We start from the raw sequence: 19,580 nt of genomic DNA on the forward strand, positions 1-19,580 counted from the left end.
CTTTCACATACTCTTAGCTCTAGTGCATCATTTTTATGGCAATACCTACTCATTCACATTTATATCTATTGATGAGCATCTCCACATCTCATTGATATGCCTAGTTAATGTGACCATCTTCTCCTTTTTTGTCTTTCAACTTCCACCACACTCCACACCACTTATAGTGCTAAAACCATGGTTCACGCTCATGTATTGCGTGAGAGTTGAAAAGGTTTGAGAAAGTAAAGGTGTGAAAACAATTACTTGGCCAATACCGGGGTTGTGCATGATTTAAATGTTGGGGAACGTCGCATGGGAAACAAAAATTTTCCTACGCGCACGAAGACCTATCATGGTGATGTCCATCTACGAGAGGGGATGAGTGATCTACGTACCCTCGTAGACTGTACAGCAGAAGCGTTAGAGAACGCGGTTGATGTAGTGGAACGTCCTCACGTCCCTCGATCCGCCCCGCGAACAATCCCGCGATCAGTCCCACGATCTAGTACCGAACGGACGGCACCTCCGCGTTCAGCACACGTACAGCTCGACGATGATCTCGGCCTTCTTGATCCAGCAAGAGAGACGGAGAGGTAGAAGAGTTCTCCGGCAGCGTGACGGCGCTCCGGAGGTTGGTGATGACCTTGTATCAGCAGGGCTCCGCCCGAGCTCCGCAGAAACGCGATCTAGAGGAAAAACCGTGGATGTATGTGGTCGGGCTGCCGTGGGAAAGTCGTCTCAACTCAGCCCTAAAACCTCCGTATATATAGGTGGGAGGGAGGGGGGCCTTGCCTTGGGGTCCAAGGACCCTCAAGGAGTCGGCCGAGCCAAGGGGGAGGACTCTCCCCCCCCCAAACCGAGTTGGACTAGGTTTGGTGGGAGGGAGTCCCCCTCCCTTCCCACCTCCTCCCTTTTTTTTCCTTTTTCCTTTGATTTCTTATCCTTGGCGCATAGGCCCCTTTTGGGCTGTCCCACCAGCCCACTAAGGGCTGGTGCGCCACCCTCATGGCCTATGGGCTTCCCCGGGGTGGGTTGCCCCCCCGGTGAACTCCCGGAACCCATTCGTCATTCCCGGTACATTCCCGGTAACTCCGAAAACCTTCCGGTAATCAAATGAGGTCATCCTATATATCAATCTTCGTTTCCGGACCATTCCGGAAACCCTCGTGACGTCCATGATCTCATCCGGGACTCCGAACATTCGGTAACCAACCATATAACTCAAATACGCATAAAACAACGTCGAACCTTAAGTGTGCAGACCCTGCGGGTTCGAGAACTATGTAGACATGACCCGAGAGACTCCTCGGTCAATATCCAACAGCGGGACCTGGATGCCCATATTGGATCCTACATATTCTACGAAGATCTTATCGTTTGAACCTCAGTGCCAAGGATTCGTATAATCCCGTATATCATTCCCTTTGTCCTTCGGTATGTTACTTGCCCGAGATTCGATCGTCAGTATCCGTATACCTATTTCAACCTCGTTTACCGGCAAGTCTCTTTACTCGTTCCGTAATACAAGATCCCGCAACTTACACTAAGTCACATTGCTTGCAAGGCTTATGTGTGATGTTGTATTACCGAGTGGGCCCCGAGATACCTCTCCGTCACACGGAGTGACAAATCCCAGTCTTGATCCATACTAACTCAACTAACACCTTTGGAGATACCTGTAGAGCATCTTTATAGTCACCCAGTTACGTTGCGACGTTTGATACACACAAAGCATTCCTCCGATGTCAGTGAGTTATATGATCTCATGGTCATAGGAATAAATACTTGACACGCAGAAAACAGTAGCAACAAAATGACACGATCAACATGCTACGTCTATTAGTTTGGGTCTAGTCCATCACGTGATTCTCCCAATGACGTGATCCAGTTATCAAGCAACAACACATTGTTCATAATCAGAAGACACTGACTATCATTGACTAACTGGCTAGCCAACTAGAGGCATGCTAGGGACGGTGTTTTGTCTATGTATCCACACATGTAAATGAGTCTTCATTCAATACAATTATGGCATGGACAATAAACTATTATCTCGATACAGGAATTATAATAATAACTATATTTATTATTGCCTCTAGGGCATAATTCCAACAGTCTCCCACTTGCACTAGAGTCAATAATCTAGCCCTCACATCACCATGTGAATTACATTGTAATAAATCTAACACCCATACAGTTCTGGTGTCGATCATGTTTCGGCCGTGGAAGAGGTTTAGTCAGCGGGTCTACTACATTCAGATCCGTGTGCACTTTGCATATATTTACGTCCTCTTCCTCGACGTAGTCGCGGATGAGGTTGAAGCGTCGTTTGATGTGTCTGGTCTTCTTGTGAAACCGTGGTTCCTTTGCTAAGGCAATGGCACCAGTGTTGTCACAGAACAAGGTTATTGGATTGAGTGCGCTTGGCACCACTCCAAGATCCGTCATGAACTGCTTCATCCAGACACCCTCCTTAGCCGCCTCCGAGGCAGCCATGTACTCCGCTTCACATGTAGAATCTGCTACGACGCTTTGCTTGGAACTGCACCAGCTTACTGCACCCCCATTAAGAATAAATACGTATCCGGTTTGCGACTTAGAGTCATCCGGATCTGTGTCAAAGCTTGCATCGACGTAACCTTTTACGGCGAGCTCTTCGTCACCTCCATACACGAGAAACATCTCCTTAGTCCTTTTCAGGTACTTCAGGATATTCTTGACCGCTGTCCAGTGATCCACTCCTGGATTACTCTGGAACCTACCTGCCATACTTATGGCCAGGCTAACATCCGGTCTAGTGCACAACATCGCATACATGATAGAACCTATGGCCGAAGCATAGGGGACGGAGCGCATATGCTCTCTATCTTCATCAGTTGCTGGGCACTGAGTCTTACTCAATCTTGTACCTTGTAAAACTGGCAAGAACCCTTTCTTGGACAGTTCCATTTTGAACCTCTTCAAAACTTTATCAAGGTATGTGCTTTCTGAAAGTCCTATTAGGCGTTTTGATCTATCCCTATAGATCTTAATGCCTAGAATGTAAGCAGCTTCTCCTAGGTCCTTCATAGAGAAACTTTTATTCAAGTAACCTTTTATGCTCTCCAAAAGCTCTACGTTGTTCCCAATCAGTAATATGTCATCCACATATAATATTAGAAACGCCACAGAGCTCTCACTCACTTTCTTGTAAATACAATATTCTCCAACCACTTGTATAAACCCAAAAGCTTTGATCACCTCATCAAAGCGTTTGTTCCAACTCCGAGATGCTTGCACCAGTCCATAAATGGATCGCTGGAGCTTGCACACCTTGTCAGCATTTTTAGGATCGACAAAACCTTCGGGTTGCATCATATACAACTCTTCCTTAAGGAAACCGTTAAGGAACGCCGTTTTGACATCCATCTGCCAGATTTCATAATCGAAAAATGCAGCTATTGCTAACATGATTCTGACGGACTTAAGCATCGCTACGGGTGAGAAAGTCTCATCATAGTCAACTCCTGGAACTTGTGAAAAACCCTTTGCCACAAGTCGAGCTTTATAAACGGTCACATTACCGTCAGCGTCCGTCTTCTTCTTAAAGATCCATTTGTTCTGAGTAGCCTTGCGGCCCTCAGGTAGTATCTCCAAAGTCCACACTTTGTTCTCATACATGGATCCTATCTCGGATTTCATGGCTTCTAGCCATTTGTTGGAATCTGGGCCCACCATTGCTTCTTCATAATTTGCAGGTTCATTGTTGTCTAACAACATGATTGATAAGACGGGATTACCGTACCACTCTGGAGCAGCGCGTGATCTCGTCGACCTGCGTGGTTCAACATAAACTTGAACTGGAGTTTCATGATCATTATCATTAGCTTCCTCCTCAACCGGCGTTGCAACGACAGAGGTTTCCCCTTGCCCTGCGCCACCATCCAGAGGGATGAGAGGTTCGACAACCTCGTCAAGTTCTATCTTCCTCCCACTCAATTCTCTCGAGAGAAACTCCTTCTCGAGAAAAGCTCCGTTCTTAGCAACAAACACTTTGCCCTCGGATTTGAGATAGAAGGTGTACCCAACTGTATCTTTTGGGTAACCTATGAAGACGCACTTTTCCGCTTTGGGTTCCAGCTTTTCAGGCTGAAGCTTTTTGACATAAGCATCACATCCCCAAACTTTAAGAAACGACAACTTTGGCCTTTTGCCATACCACAGTTCGTATGGTGTCGTCTCAACGGATTTTGATGGTGCCCTATTTAAAGTGAATGCAGCTGTTTCTAATGCATAACCCCAAAATGATAACGGCAAATCAGTAAGAGACATCATAGATCGCACCATCTCTAACAAAGTACGATTATGACGTTCGGACACACCATTACGCTGTGGTGTTCGAGGCGGTGTTAACTGCGAAACAATTCCACATTGTCTTAAGTGAGCACCAAACTCGAAACTCAGATATTCACCCCCACGATCAGACCGTAGGAACTTGATCTTCTTGTTACGATGATTTTCCACTTCACTCTGAAATTGCTTGAACTTTTCAAATGTTTCAGACTTGTGCTTCATCAAGTAGACATAACCATATCTACTTAAATCGTGAGTGAAGGTGAGAAAATAACGATATCCGCCGCGCACCTCTACGCTCATTGGACCACACACATCGGTATGTATGATTTCCAACAAGTCACTTGCACGCTCCATTGTTCCGGAGAACGGAGTCTTAGTCATCTTGCCCATGAGGCATGGTTCGCACGTGTCAATTGAATCAAAGTCAAGTGACTCCAAAAGTCCATCAGCATGGAGTTTCTTCATGCGCTTTACACCAATATGACCCAAGCGGCAGTGCCACAAAAATATGGCGCTATCATTGTTTACTCTAACTCTTTTGGTCTCAATGTTATGTATATGCGTATCGCTATCAAGATTCAATATGAACAATCCTCTCACATTCGGTGCATGACCATAAAAGATGTTACTCATAGAAATAGAACAACCATTATTCTCAGACTTAAAAGAGTAACCGTCTCGCAATAAACAAGATCCAGATATAATGTTCATGCTCAACGCAGGCACTAAATAACAATGATTTAAGTTCATCACTAATCCCGATGGTAGCTGAAGTGACACTGTGCCGACGGCGATTGCATCAACCTTGGAACCATTTCCTACGCGCATCGTCACTTCGTCTTTCGCCAGCCTTCGTCTATTCCGCAGTTCCTGCTTCGAGTTGCAAATGTGGGCAACAGAACCGGTATCGAATACCCAGGAACTACTACGAGAGCCGGATAAGTACACATCAATAACATGTATATCAAATATACCTGATTTTTCTTTGCCCGCCTTCTTATCTGCCAGATACTTGGGGCAATTGCGCTTCCAGTGACCCATACCCTTGCAATAGAAGCACTCTGTTTCAGGCTTAGGTCCAGCCTTGGGTTTCTTCGGCGGATTGGCAACAGGCTTGCCGCTCTTCTTCGAATTGCCCTTCTTGCCTTTGCCGTTTCTCTTGAAACTAGTGGTCTTGCTCACCATCAACACTTGATGCTCTTTACGGAGTTCAGACTCTGCGACTTTCAGCATCGCAAACAACTCGCCGGGAGACTTGTTCATCCCTTGCATGTTGTAGTTCAACACAAAGCCTTTATAGCTTGGCGGCAGTGATTGAAGGATTCTGTCAGTGATAGCTTCTTGCGGGAGTTCAATCCCCAGTTCAGCTAGACGGTTTGAGTACCCAGACATTTTGAGCACATGTTCACTGACAGACGAGTTTTCCTCCATCTTGCAAGCATAGAATTTATCGGGGGTCTCATAGCTCTCGATCCGGGCGTTCTTCTGAAAGATAAACTCCAACTCCTGGAACATCTCAAATGCTCCATGACGCTCAAAGCGATGTTGAAGTCCCGGTTCTAAGCCATACAAGACTGCACATTGAACTATTGAGTAGTCCTCCTTACGTGCTAACCAAGCGTTCTTAACATCCTAATCAGCCGTAGCGGGTGGTTCATCTCCTAGCGCAGCATTAAGGACATAATCCTTCTTCCCAGCTTGTAAGATTAGCTTAAGATTACGAGCCCAGTCTACAAAGTTGCTTCCATCATCTTTCAACTTAGCTTTCTCTAGGAACGTATTAAAATTCAGGATGACTGTCGCGTGAGCCATGATCTACAACACAAATATATTCAAAGTGGACTTAGACTATGTTCAAGATAATTAGAGTTCAACTTAATCAAATTATATGCTAAACTCCCACTCAAAAAGTACATCTCTCTAGTCATTTGAGTGGTTCATGATCCACTTACACTATCCCAAGTCCGATCATCACGTGAGTTGGGTATAGTTTCAGTGGTAAGCATCCCTATGCTAATCATATCAACTATATGATTCACGATCGACCTTTCGGTCTCATGTGTTCCGAGGCCATGTCTGCACATGCTAGGCTTGTCAAGCTTAACCCGAGTGTTCCGCGTGCGCAACTGTTTTGCACCCGTTGTATGTGAACGTTGAGTCTATCACACCCGATCATCACGTGGTGTCTCGAAACGATGAACTGTAGCAACGGTGCACAGTCGGGGAGAATACAATTTCGTCTTGAAATTTTAGTGAGAGATCACCTCATAATGCTACCGTCGTTCTAAGAAAAATAAGGTGCATAAAAGGATTAACATCACATGCAATTCATAAGTGACATGATATGGCCATCATCACGTGCTTCTTGATCTCCATCACCAAAGCACCGGCACGATCTTCTTGTCACCGGCGCCACACCATGATCATCCATCAACGTGTTGCCATCGGGGTTGTCGTGCTACTTATGCTATTACTACTAAAGCTACATCCTAGCAAAATAGTAAACGCATCTGCAAGCACAAACGTTAGTATAAAGACAACCCTATGGCTCCTGCCGGTTGCCGTACCATCGACGTGCAAGTCGATATTTCTATTACAACATGATCATCTCATACATCCAATATATCACATCACATCGTTGGCCATATCACATCACAATCATACCCTGCAAAAACAAGTTAGACGTCCTCTAATTTTGTTGTTGCATGTTTTACGTGGTGACCAAGGGTATCTAGTAGGATCGCATCTTACTTACGCAAACACCACAACGGAGATATATGAGTTGCTATTTAACCTCATCCAAGGACCTCCTCGGTCAAATCCGATTCAACTAAAGTTGGAGAAACCGTCACTTGCCAGTCATCTTTGAGCAAAGGGGGTTACTCGTAACGATGAAACCAGTCTCTCGTAAGCGTACGAGTAATGTCGGTCCAAGCCGCTTCAATCCAACAATACCGCGGAATCAAGAAAAGACTAAGGAGGGCAGCAAAACGCACATCACCGCCCACAAAAACTTTTGTGTTCTATTCGAGAAGACATCTACGCATGAACCTAGCTCTGATACCACTGTTGGGGAACGTCGCATGGGAAACAAAAATTTTCCTACGCGCACGAAGACCTATCATGGTGATGTCCATCTACGAGAGGGGATGAGTGATCTACGTACCCTCGTAGACCGCACAGCAGAAGCGTTAGAGAACGCGGTTGATGTAGTGGAACGTCCTCACGTCCCTCGATCCGCCCCGCGAACAATCCCGCGATCAGTCCCACGATCTAGTACCGAACGGACGGCACCTCCGCGTTCAGCACACGTACAACTCGACGATGATCTCGGCCTTCTTGATCCAGCAAGAGAGACGGAGAGGTAGAAGAGTTCTCCGGCAGCGTGACGGCGCTCCGGAGGTTGGTGATGACCTTGTCTCAGCAGGGCTCCGCCCGAGCTCCGCAGAAACGCGATCTAGAGGAAAAACCGTGGAGGTATGTGGTCGGGCTGCCGTGGGAAAGTCGTCTCAAATCAGCCCTAAAACCTCCGTATATATAGGTGGGAGGGAGGGGGGGCCTTGCCTTGGGGTCCAAGGACCCTCAAGGAGTCGGCCGAGCCAAGGGGGAGGACTCTCCCCCCCCCCCAAACTGAGTTGGACTAGGTTTGGTGGGAGGGAGTCCCCCTCCCTTCCCACCTCCTCCCTTTTTTTTCCTTTTTCCTTTGATTTCTTATCCTTGGCGCATAGGCCCCTTTTGGGCTGTCCCACCAGCCCACTAAGGGCTGGTGCGCCACCCTCATGGCCTATGGGCTTCCCCGGAGTGGGTTGCCCCCCTCCGGTGAACTCCCGGAACCCATTCGTCATTCCCGGTACATTCCCGGTAACTCCGAAAACCTTCCGGTAATCAAATGAGGTCATCCTATATATCAATCTTCGTTTCCGGACCATTTCGGAAACCCTCGTGACGTCCGTGATCTCATCCGGGACTCCGAACAACATTCAGTAACCAACCATATAACTCAAATACGCATAAAACAACGTCGAACCTTAAGTGTGCAGACCCTGCGGGTTCGAGAACTATGTAGACATGACCCGAGAGACTCCTCGGTCAATATCCAACAGCGGGACCTGGATGCCCATATTGGATCCTACATATTCTACGAAGATCTTATCGTTTGAACCTCAGTGCCAAGGATTCGTATAATCCCGTATATCATTCCCTTTGTCCTTCGGTATGTTACTTGCCCGAGATTCGATCGTCAGTATCCGTATACCTATTTCAACCTCGTTTACCGGCAAGTCTCTTTACTCGTTCCGTAATACAAGATCCCGCAACTTACACTAAGTTACATTGCTTGCAAGGCTTATGTGTGATGTTGTATTACCGAGTGGGCCCCGAGATACCTCTCCGTCACACGGAGTGACAAATCCCAGTCTTGATCCATACTAACTCAACGAACACCTTTGGAGATACCTGTAGAGCATCTTTATAGTCACCCAGTTACGTTGCGACGTTTGATACACACAAAGCATTCCTCCGGTGTCCGTGAGTTATATGATCTCATGGTCATAGGAACAAATACTTGACACGCAGAAAACAGTAGCAACAAAATGACACGATCAACATGCTACGTCTATTAGTTTGGGTCTAGTCCATCACATGATTCTCCTAATGATGTGATCCCGTTATCAAGTGACAACACTTTGACTATGGTCAGGAAACCTTGACCATCTTTGATCAACGAGCTAGTCAACTAGAGGCTTACTAGGGACAGTGTTTTGTCTATGTATCCACACAAGTATTGTGTTTCCAATCAATACAATTATAGCATGGATAATAAACGATTATCATGAACTAAGAAATATAATAATAACTAATTTATTATTGCCTCTAGGGCATATTTCCAACAGCAACAACAAATTAGAGGACGTCTAACTTGTTTTTGCAGGGTATGCTTGTGATATGATATGGCCAATGACGTGATGTGATACATTGGATGTGTGAGATGATCAGGTTGTAATAGTTAATATCGACTTGCACGTCAATGCTACGGCAACCGGCAGGAGCCATAGGGTTGTCTTTAAACTAACGTTTGTGTTTGCAAATGTGTTTGCTATATTGCTAGGTCGTAGCTTTAGTAGTAATAGCATAGATAGCACGACAACCTCGATGGCGACACTATGATGGAGATCATGGTGCGGCGCCGGTGACAAGAAGATCATGTCGGTGCTTTGGTGATGGAGATCAAGAAGCACAAGATGATGGGCATATCATGTCACTTATGAATTGCATGTGATGTTAATCCTTTTATGCACCTTATTTTGCTTAGAACGACGGTAGCATTATAATGTGATCTCTCACTAAAATTTCAAGATGAAATTGTGTTCCCCCCGACAGTGCACCGTTGCGACAGTTCGTCGTTTTGAGACACCACGTGATGGTCGGGTGTGATAGACTCAACATTCACATACAACGGGTGCAAAACAGTTGCACACGTGGAACACATGGGTTAAACTTGACACGATCAACATGCTACGTCTATTAGTTTGGGTCTAGTCCATCACGTGATTCTCCCAATGACGTGATCCAGTTATCAAGCAACAACACATTGTTCATAATCAGAAGACACTGACTATCATTGACTAACTGGTTAGCCAACTAGAGGCATGCTAGGGACGGTGTTCTGTCTATGTATCCACACATGTAAATGAGTCTTCATTCAATACAATTATAGCATGGATAATAAACTATTATCTCGATACAGGAATTATAATAATAACTATATTTATTATTGCCTCTAGGGCATAATTCCAACATTAAATTCGTTGTGCAATGATGATAGAGCATAGCCAGACTATATGCTTTTGTAGTGATAACTTTCTTTTAGCCTTGTTATTTTGAAAGTTCATGATTACCTTGCTAGTGTGCTTGAAGTATTACTGTTTCCACGTCAATAGCAAACTATTGTTTTGAATCTAATGGATCTGAACATTCACGTCACATAAGAGGAGTTACAAAGGACATCTATGCTAGGTAGCATGAAAGCATAAAAAATTCAGTCCACGTGAAAGAATTACTGTTTTCACTTTGCTAGTTTGCTTGAAGTATTACTGTTTTCATGTCAATAGCAAACTATTGTTTTGAATCGTACGGATCTGAATATTCATGCCACGTGAAAGAAGTTGCAAAGGACAACTATGCTAGGTAGCATTCCACATCAAAAATTCATTCTTTATCACTTCCCTACTCGAGGACGAGCAGGAGTTAATCTTGGGGATGTTTGATACGTCTCAAACGTATCTATAATTTTTGATGGTTTCATGTTGTTATCTTGTCATCTTTGGTTGTTTAATGTACCTTTTATATCTTTTTTGGGACTAACTTATTAATTCAGTGCCAAGTGCCAGTTCCTTTTTCTGTGTTTTTGGCTCTTTTCAGATCTGATTTTGGAACAGATTCCAAATGGAATAAAATCCCCGAAATAAGTTTTTCCTGAACGGAAGAAGATCACGGGGCTTGTGGGTCAAGCCAGGAGAGCTACAGGGAGCCCACAAGCCCTGTAGCCGCCACCAGGGGGGCGACTAGCAGGCTTGTGGCCTCCCTGGCGCTCCCTTGACCTAGCTCCTTCGCCTATATATTCCCTAAAATACATAAAAAAATCACGGAATCCACGAAAACACTTTTCCGCCGCCGCAAGCTTCCGTTTCTGCGAGATCTCATCTGGAGACCCTTCTCGGTGCCGTGCCGGAGGGGACTTTGGAGTTGGAGGGCTTCTACATCAACATCATCGCCCCTCCAATGACTCGTGAGTAGTTCACTTCAGACCTACGGGTCCGTAGTTAGTAGCTAGATGGCTTGTTCTCTCTCTTGGATCTTCAATACAAAGTTCTCCATGATCTTCATGGAGATCTATCTGATGTAATCCTCTTTGGCGGTGTGTTTGTCGAGATCTGATGAATTGTGGATTTGTGATCAGATTATCTATGATATATATTTGAGTCTTTGATGATTTATTATATGCATGATTTGATATCCTTGTAAGTCTCTCCGAGTCTTGGGTTTTGTTTGGCCAACAAGATCTATGATTCTTGCAATGGGAGAAGTGGTTGGTTTTGGGTTCTTACCTTGTGGTGACCTTTCCCAGTGACAGTAGGGGCAACAAGGCACGCATCATGTAGTTGCCATCAAGGGTAACAAGGTAGGATTTGTCGTAGATATGAGATTGTCCATCTAAATCATGTCATATTGCTTAAGGCATTACTCTGTTCTTTTGGACTTAATACACTAGATGCATGCTGGATAGCGGTCGACGTGTTGAGTAATAGTAGTAGATGCAGAAAGTATCGGTCTACTTGTTTTGGACGTGATGCCTATAGATATAATCATTGCCATAGATGACGCCACGACTTTGCGCCGCTCTCTCAATTGCTCGACAGTAATTTGTTCACCCACCGTCTACTTGCTTTCATGAGAGAAGCCACTAGTGAACACTACGCCCCCCAGGTCTATTCACACCTATCGTTTCCACTTTGCTTTTACTTTGCTTTGTTACTTTGTTGCTTTCAGTTCTCACTTGGCAAACAATCTATAAGGGATTGACAACCCCTTCATAGCGTTGGGAGCAAACTTTTTGTGTTTGTGCACGTACTTGGGATATTCCTTCACTGGATAGATACCTTGGTTCTCAAACTTGAGGGAAATACTTACCACCGCTGCGCTACATCACCCTTTACGCTTCGAGGGAACACCAATGCAAGGCTCCAAGGCCACGGGGGAAATCCCTTAAGGTGTAGCCATAGCAGAAGGATTCCTGGTATCAAGACAAGAACAGTCTCCCGTCAACACGTTTCTCGCGTTGTTGGAAGGTCTTTTGTTGCAGTAGCAGGCCTCCAGGGACCCCACAAGCCCCCTAGCCGCGGCCAGGGGGCCCCGCGCCTCCCAAGCTTGTGGGCTCCCTGGGCCTCCTCTGCCCTAGGTTTTCCGCCTATATATTCCCTAAAATCCGAGAAAAAAACCAGGAGATCATCGAAAGTACTTTTCCGCCGCCGCAAGCTTCTGTCTCCGCAAGATCCCATTTGGGGCACGTTCTGGTGCCGTGCCGGAGGGGGATTCGGATACGGAGGGCCTCTTCATCAACACCATGACCTCTCCGATGATGCGTGAGTAGTTCACCATAGACCTACGGGTCCATAGCTAGTAGCTAGATGGTTTCTTCTCTCTCTTGGATCTTCAATACAAAGTTCTCCATGATCTTCATGGAGGTCTATCCGATGTAATCTTGTTTTGCGGTGTGTTTGTCGAGATCCGATGAATTGTGGATTTTTGATCAGATTATCTATGAATCTTATTTGAGTTTCTTCTGACCTCTCTTATGCATGATTTCATATCCTTGTAATTCTCTTCGAGTTGTGGGTTTTGTTTGGCCAGCTTGATCTATGATTCTTGCAATGGGAGAAGTGCTTGGTTTTGGGTTCATACCGTGCGGTGACCTCACCCAGTGACAGAAGGGGTAGCGAGGCACGCAACGTGTTGTTGCCATCAAGGGTAAAAAGATGGGTTTTCATCATTGGTTTGAGATTATCCCTCTACATCATGTCATCTTGCTTAAGGCGTTACTCTATTCGTCATGAACTCAATACACTAGATGCATGCTGGATAGCGGTCGATGTGTGGAGTAATAGTAGTAGATGCAGAAAGTATTGGTCTACTTGTCTCGGACGTGATGCCTATATGTATGATCATTGCCTTAGATATCGTCATGACTTTGCGCGGTTCTATCAATTGCTCGATCGTAATTTGTTCACCCACCGTAATATTTGCTATTTTGAGAGAAGCCTCTAGTGAACACTATGGCCCCCGGGTCTATTCCACACCATATTTTCAGCCTTACTCTTTTTTTACTTCGTTGCACTTTCCGCCTTCACATCTCACTTTGCAATCAATCTTGAAGGAATTGACAACCCCTTTATAGCGTTGGGTGCAAGCTCGTTTGTGTTTGCGCATGTACTCTGGACTTGACGAGATTCTCCTACTGGATTGATACCTTGGTTCTCAAACTGAGGGAAATACTTACTGCTCATGTGCTACACCACCCTTTCCTCTTCAAGGGAAAAACCAATGCAAGCCCAACCTCCGTCAACGTGTCAACCTCTGGCACTGTTGTTTGTTGCCGCAGCAGCAATCCTCTAGTTGGCTAACCAGTTGATCAATGATAGTCAAGGTTTTTGAACTATATGAAAGGTGTTGTTGATAGGTATCAAACGTATCTATAATTTTTGATGGTTTCACGTTGTTATCTTGCCTTCTTTGTATGTTTTATGTACCTTTTATATCTTTTTGGGACTAACTTATTAATTCAGTGCCAAGTGCGAGTTCCTGTTTTTTCCGTGTTTTTGACTCTTTTCAGATCTAATTTTGGAACGGAGTCCAAACGGAATAAAAACCCCGAAATGATTTTTTTCCAGAACGAAAGAAGACCAGGGAGCCTTTGGGCCAAGCCAGGTGGGCCCCAGGGAGCCCACAAGCTCCCACCACGCCACCAGGGGGGAGGCGGCGGTGGGCAAGCTTGTGGCCACCCTGGCCGCCCCCTGACCTAGATCTTGCGCCTATATATTCCCAAATATTCCGCAAAAAATCAAGGGAGCCTCGAAAATACTTTTTCGCCGCCGCAAGCTTCCGTTTCCGCGAGATCTCATATGGAGACCCTTCCCGACACCCTGCCGGAGGGGACTTTGGAGGTGGAGGGCTTGTTCCTCATCATCATCGCCCCTCCAATGACTCGTGAGTAGTTTGCTTCAGACCTACGGGTCCGTAGTTAGTAGCTAGGTGGCTTCTTCTCTCTCTTGGATCTTCAATAAAAAGTTCTCCATGATCTTCACGGAGATCTATCCGATCTAATCTTCTTTGGCGGTGTGTTTGTCGAGATCCGATGAATTGTGGACTTGTGATCAGATTATCTATGATATATATTTGAGTCTTTGCTGATTTCTTATATGCATGATTTGATATCCTTGTAAGTCTGTGCGAGTCTTGGGTTTTGTTTGGCCAACTAGATCTATGATTCTTGCAATGGGAGAAGGGCTTGGTTTTGGTTTCTGTCATGTGGTGACCTTTCCAAGTGACAGTAGGGGCAGCAAGGCACACATCAAGCAGTTGCCATCAAGGGTAAAAAGATGGGGTTTTTATCATTGGTTTGAGATTATCCCTCTACATCATGTCATCTTGCTTAAGGCGTTACTTTGTTCTTATTGACTTAATACACTAGATGCATGCTGGATAGTGGTCGACATGTGGAGTAATAGTAGTAGATGCACAAAGTATCGGTCTACTTGTTTCGGACGTGATGCCTATAGTAATAATCATTGCATAGATATCATCACGACTCTGCACAGTTCTGTCAATTGCTCGACAGTAATTTATTCACCCACCGTCTACTTGCTTTTATGAGAGAAGCCACTAGTAAACACTACGGCTCCCGGGTCTATTCACATCCATTCTTTACATCTCTGCTTTTACCTTGCTTTGTTACTTTGTTGCTTTCAGTTCTCACTTGGCAAACAATCTATAAGGGATTGACAACCCCTTTATAGCGTTGGGTGCAAGCTTTTGTGTTTGTGCAGGATCTTGAGATACTCTTCCGTCGGATTGATACCTTGGTTCTCAAACTGAGGGAAATACTTACCATCGCTGTGCTACATCACCCTTTCCGCTTCGAGGGAACAGCAACGCAAGGCTCCAAGGCCACGGGGGAAATCCTTTGCATACTTGCCTAGGAAGTCCCTTAAGTCGTAGCCGTAGCTGAAGGATTCCTGGTGCCGTCGATACAACTACTTCCTGGCGCCGTTGCAAGGGATACACAGTAGAACAATCAGAAGTATTTCCGGCACCTTTGCCGGGGATCTTTTTGAGGTAGTAGTTGTCACTTGATAACTGGATCACATCATTAGGAGAATCATGTGATGGACTAGACCCAAACTATGAACGTAGCATGTGATCGTGTCATTTTGTTGCTATTGTTTTCTGCGTGTCAAGTTTTTATTCCTATGACCATGAGATCATATATCTCACTGGCACCGGAGGAATACCTTGTGTGTATCAAACGTCGCAACGTAACTTGGTGCCTATAAAGGTGCTCTACAGGTATCTCCGAAGGTGTTTGTTGAGTTAGTATGGATCAAGACTGGGATTTGTCACTCCGTCTGACGGAGAGGTATCTCGGTGCCCACTCGGTAATACAACATCACACACAAGCCTTGCAAGCGATGTGACTAAGTGTAAGTCACGGGATATTGCATTACAGAACGAGTAAAAAGACTTGCCGGTAACGAGATTGAAATAGGTATGCGGATACCGACGATCGAATCTCGCGCAAGTAACATACCGAAGGACAAAGGGAATGACATACGGGATTATATGAATCCTTGGCACTGAGGTTCAACCGATAAATATCTTCGGAGAATATGCATGATCCAATATGGGCATCAAGGTCCCGCTATTGTATATTGACCGAGGAGTGTCTCGGGTCATGTCTGCATTCTTCTCGAACCCGCAGGGTCTGCACACTTAAGGTTCGATGATGTTTTAGTATAGTTAAGTTATATGTGTGGTTACCGAATGTTGTTCGGAGTCCAGGATGAGATCACGGATGTCACGAGGGTTTCCGGAATGGTCCGGAAATGAAGATTGATATATAGGATGGTTTCATTTGGTCACCGGAAGGTTTCGGGCATTGTCGGCAGAGTACCGGGGCTGACGAATGGGTTCCAGGTGTTCACCAGGAGGGGCCCACCCACCCGGGAGTGAGCCTAGTAGCGTTAGGGTGGTGCACCAGCCCTTAGTGGGATGGTGAAGCCTGCCCAAGAGGGCTATGATGCCACCAGTGAAAAAACGAAAGGAAAGAAAGAAAGGAAAAGAGGGAGGTGGGAAGGAAGAGGAGGACTCCTCCTTCCCAAACCGAATTGGAGAAGGAGTCCTCCTCTCCACTTCGGCCTGCGCACCCATGGGGCCCTTGAGCCCCAAGGCTAGCCCCTCCCCTCCTCCTATATATACTAGTGGTTTTAGGGTTTTTGAGACACAACTTTTCCACGTGCAACTCAAACCTATTCCACATAGTTTTGCCTCTAGAACGGATTTCTGCGGAGCTCGGGCGGAGCCCTGCAGGAGTAGATTATCACCACCACCGGAGCGTCGTCACGCTGCCGGAGAACTCATCTACTTCTCCGTCTCTCTTGCTGGATCAAGAAGGCCGAGATCGTCATCGAGCTATACGTGTGCTGAATGCGGAGGTGCCGTCCGTTCGGTGCTAGATCGGAACGGATCGTGGGGCGACGGTGATTTGAATCACGAAGTTGTACCACTACATCAATCGCGTTTCTTAACGCTTCCCGCTTAGCGATCTACAAGGGTACGTAGAACTAATATCCTCTCGTAGATGGACATCACCATGATAGGTCTTCGTGTGCATAGGAAACTTTTTGTTTCCCATGCAATGTTCCCCAATAGTGGTATCAGAGCTAGGTTCATGCGTAGATGTTATCTCGAGTAGAACACAAAAGGTTTTGTGGGCGTTGATGTTTGATTTGATACCCTCCTTAGTCTTTTCTCGATTTGGCGGTATTGTCGGATTGAAGCGGCCTGGACCGACATTACTCGTACCCTTACGAGAGACTGGTTTCATCGACTAACATGGAACTCGTTGCATAAAGATGACTCGCGGGTGCCTGTTTCTTCAACTTTAGTTGAATTGGTTTTGACCTAGGCGGTCCTTGGAGAGAGGTTAAATAGAAATTTGCACATCTCCGTTGTGGTTTTTGCGTAAGTAAGATGCGATCATACTAGATACCCATAGCAGCCACGTAAAACATGCAACTGTAGGGAACGTCGCATGGGAAACAAAAATTTTCCTACGCGCACGAAGACCTATCATGGTGATGTCCATCTACAAGAGGGGATGAGTGATCTACGTACCCTTGTAGATCGCACAGCAGAAGCGTTAGAGAACGCGGTTGATGTAGTGGAACGTCCTCACGTCCCTCGATCCGCCCCGCGAACAATCCCGCGATCAGTCCCACGATCTAGTACCGAACGGACGGCACCTCCGCGTTCAGCACACGTACAGCTCAACGATGATCTCGGCCTTCTTGATCCAGCAAGAGAGACGGAGAGGTAGAAGAGTTCTCCGGCAGCGTGACGGCGCTCCGGAGGTTGGTGATGATCTTGTCTCAGCAGGGCTCCGCCCGAGCTCCGCAGAAACACGATCTAGAGGAAAAACTATGGAGGTATGTGCTCGGGCAGCCGTGAGAAAGTCGTCTCAAATCTGCCCTAAAAGCCCCATATATATATAGGAGGAGGGAGGGGGACCTTGCCTTGGGGTCCAAGGGATCCCCAAGGGGTCGGCCGAGCCAGGGGGGAGGACTCTCCCCCCCAAACCGAGTCCTACTTGGTTTGGTGGGAGGGAGTCCTTCCCCCTTCCCACTTCTTCCTTTTTTTTTCTTTCCCTTTGATTTTTCTCTCTTGGCGCATAGGGGATTGGTGGGCTGTCCCACCAGCCCACTAAGGGCTGGTGTGACCCCCCCAAATGCCTATGGGCTTCCCCGGAGTGGGTTGCCCCCCTCCGGTGAACTCCCGGAACCCATTCGTCATTCCCGGTACATTCCCTGTAACTCCGAAAACCTTCCGGTAATCAAATGAGGTCATCCTATATATCAATCTTCGTTTCCGGACTATTCCGGAAACCCTCGTGACGTCCGTGATCTCATCCGGGACTCCGAACAACATTCGGTAACCAACCATATAACTCAAATACGCATAAAACAACGTCGAACCTTAAGTGTGCAGACCCTGCGGGTTCGAGAACTATGTAGACATGACCCGAGAGACTCCTCGGTCAATATCCAACAGCGGGACCTGGATGCCCATATTGGATCCTACATATTCTACGAAGATCTTATCGTTTGAACCTCAGTGCCAAGGATTCGTATAATCCCGTATATCATTCCCTTTGTCCTTCGGTATGTTACTTGCCCGAGATTCGATCGTCAGTATCCGTATACCTATTTCAACCTCGTTTACCGGCAAGTCTCTTTACTCGTTCCGTAATACAAGATCCCGCAACTTACACTAAGTTACATTGCTTGCAAGGCTTATGTGTGATGTTGTATTACCGAGTGGGCCCCGAGATACCTCTCCGTCACACGGAGTGACAAATCCCAGTCTTGATCCATACTAACTCAACGAACACCTTTGGAGATACCTGTAGAGCATCTTTATAGTCACCTAGTTACGTTGCGACGTTTGATACACACAAAGCATTCCTCCGGTGTCCGTGAGTTATATGATCTCATGGTCATAGGAACAAATACTTGACACGCAGAAAACAGTAGCAACAAAATGACACGATCAACATGCTACGTCTATTAGTTTGGGTCTAGTCCATCACATGATTCTCCTAATGATGTGATCCCGTTATCAAGTGACAACACTTTGCCTATGGTCAGGAAACCTTGACCATCTTTGATCAACGAGCTAGTCAACTAGAGGCTTACTAGGGACAGTGTTTTGTCTATGTATCCACACAAGTATTGTGTTTCCAATCAATACAATTATAGCATGGATAATAAACGATTATCATGAACTAAGAAATATAATAATAACTAATTTATTATTGCCTCTAGGGCATATTTCCAACAGTCTCCCACTTGCACTAGAGTCAATAATCTAGTTCACATCACCATGTGATTCCAACGAATCCAACACCCATATAGTTCTGGGGCCTGATCACGTCTTGCTCGTGAGAGAGTTTTCAGTCAACGGTTCTGAAACTTTCAGATCCGTGTGTTCTTTACAAATTTTTATGTCATCTTATAGATGCTGCTACTACGTGCTATTCGGAAATGCTCCAAATATCTACTCTACCATACGAATCCGTTTCACTACTCATAGTTATTCGGATTAGTGTCAAAGCTTGCATCAACGTAACCCTTTATGACGAACTCTTTAACCACCTCCATAATCGAGAAAAATTCCTTAGTCCATTAGTTACTAAGGATAAATTTTGACCGCTGCTAGTGATTCAATCATGGATCACTCTCTGTACCCTCAACAGACTTTGAGTCAAGGCACACATCAGGTGCGGTACACAGCATGGCATACTTTAGATTCTACGGCTAAGGCATAGAAGACGACCTTCGTCTATTCTCTTTATTCTGCCGTGGTCGGGTTTTGAGTCTTACTCAAATTCACACCTCACAACGCAACCAAGAACTCCTTCTTTGCTGATCTAT

Source organism: Hordeum vulgare, chromosome 7H (assembly GCF_904849725.1).
Source record: "Hordeum vulgare subsp. vulgare chromosome 7H, MorexV3_pseudomolecules_assembly, whole genome shotgun sequence".
NCBI classification, from domain to species: domain Eukaryota; kingdom Viridiplantae; phylum Streptophyta; class Magnoliopsida; order Poales; family Poaceae; genus Hordeum; species Hordeum vulgare.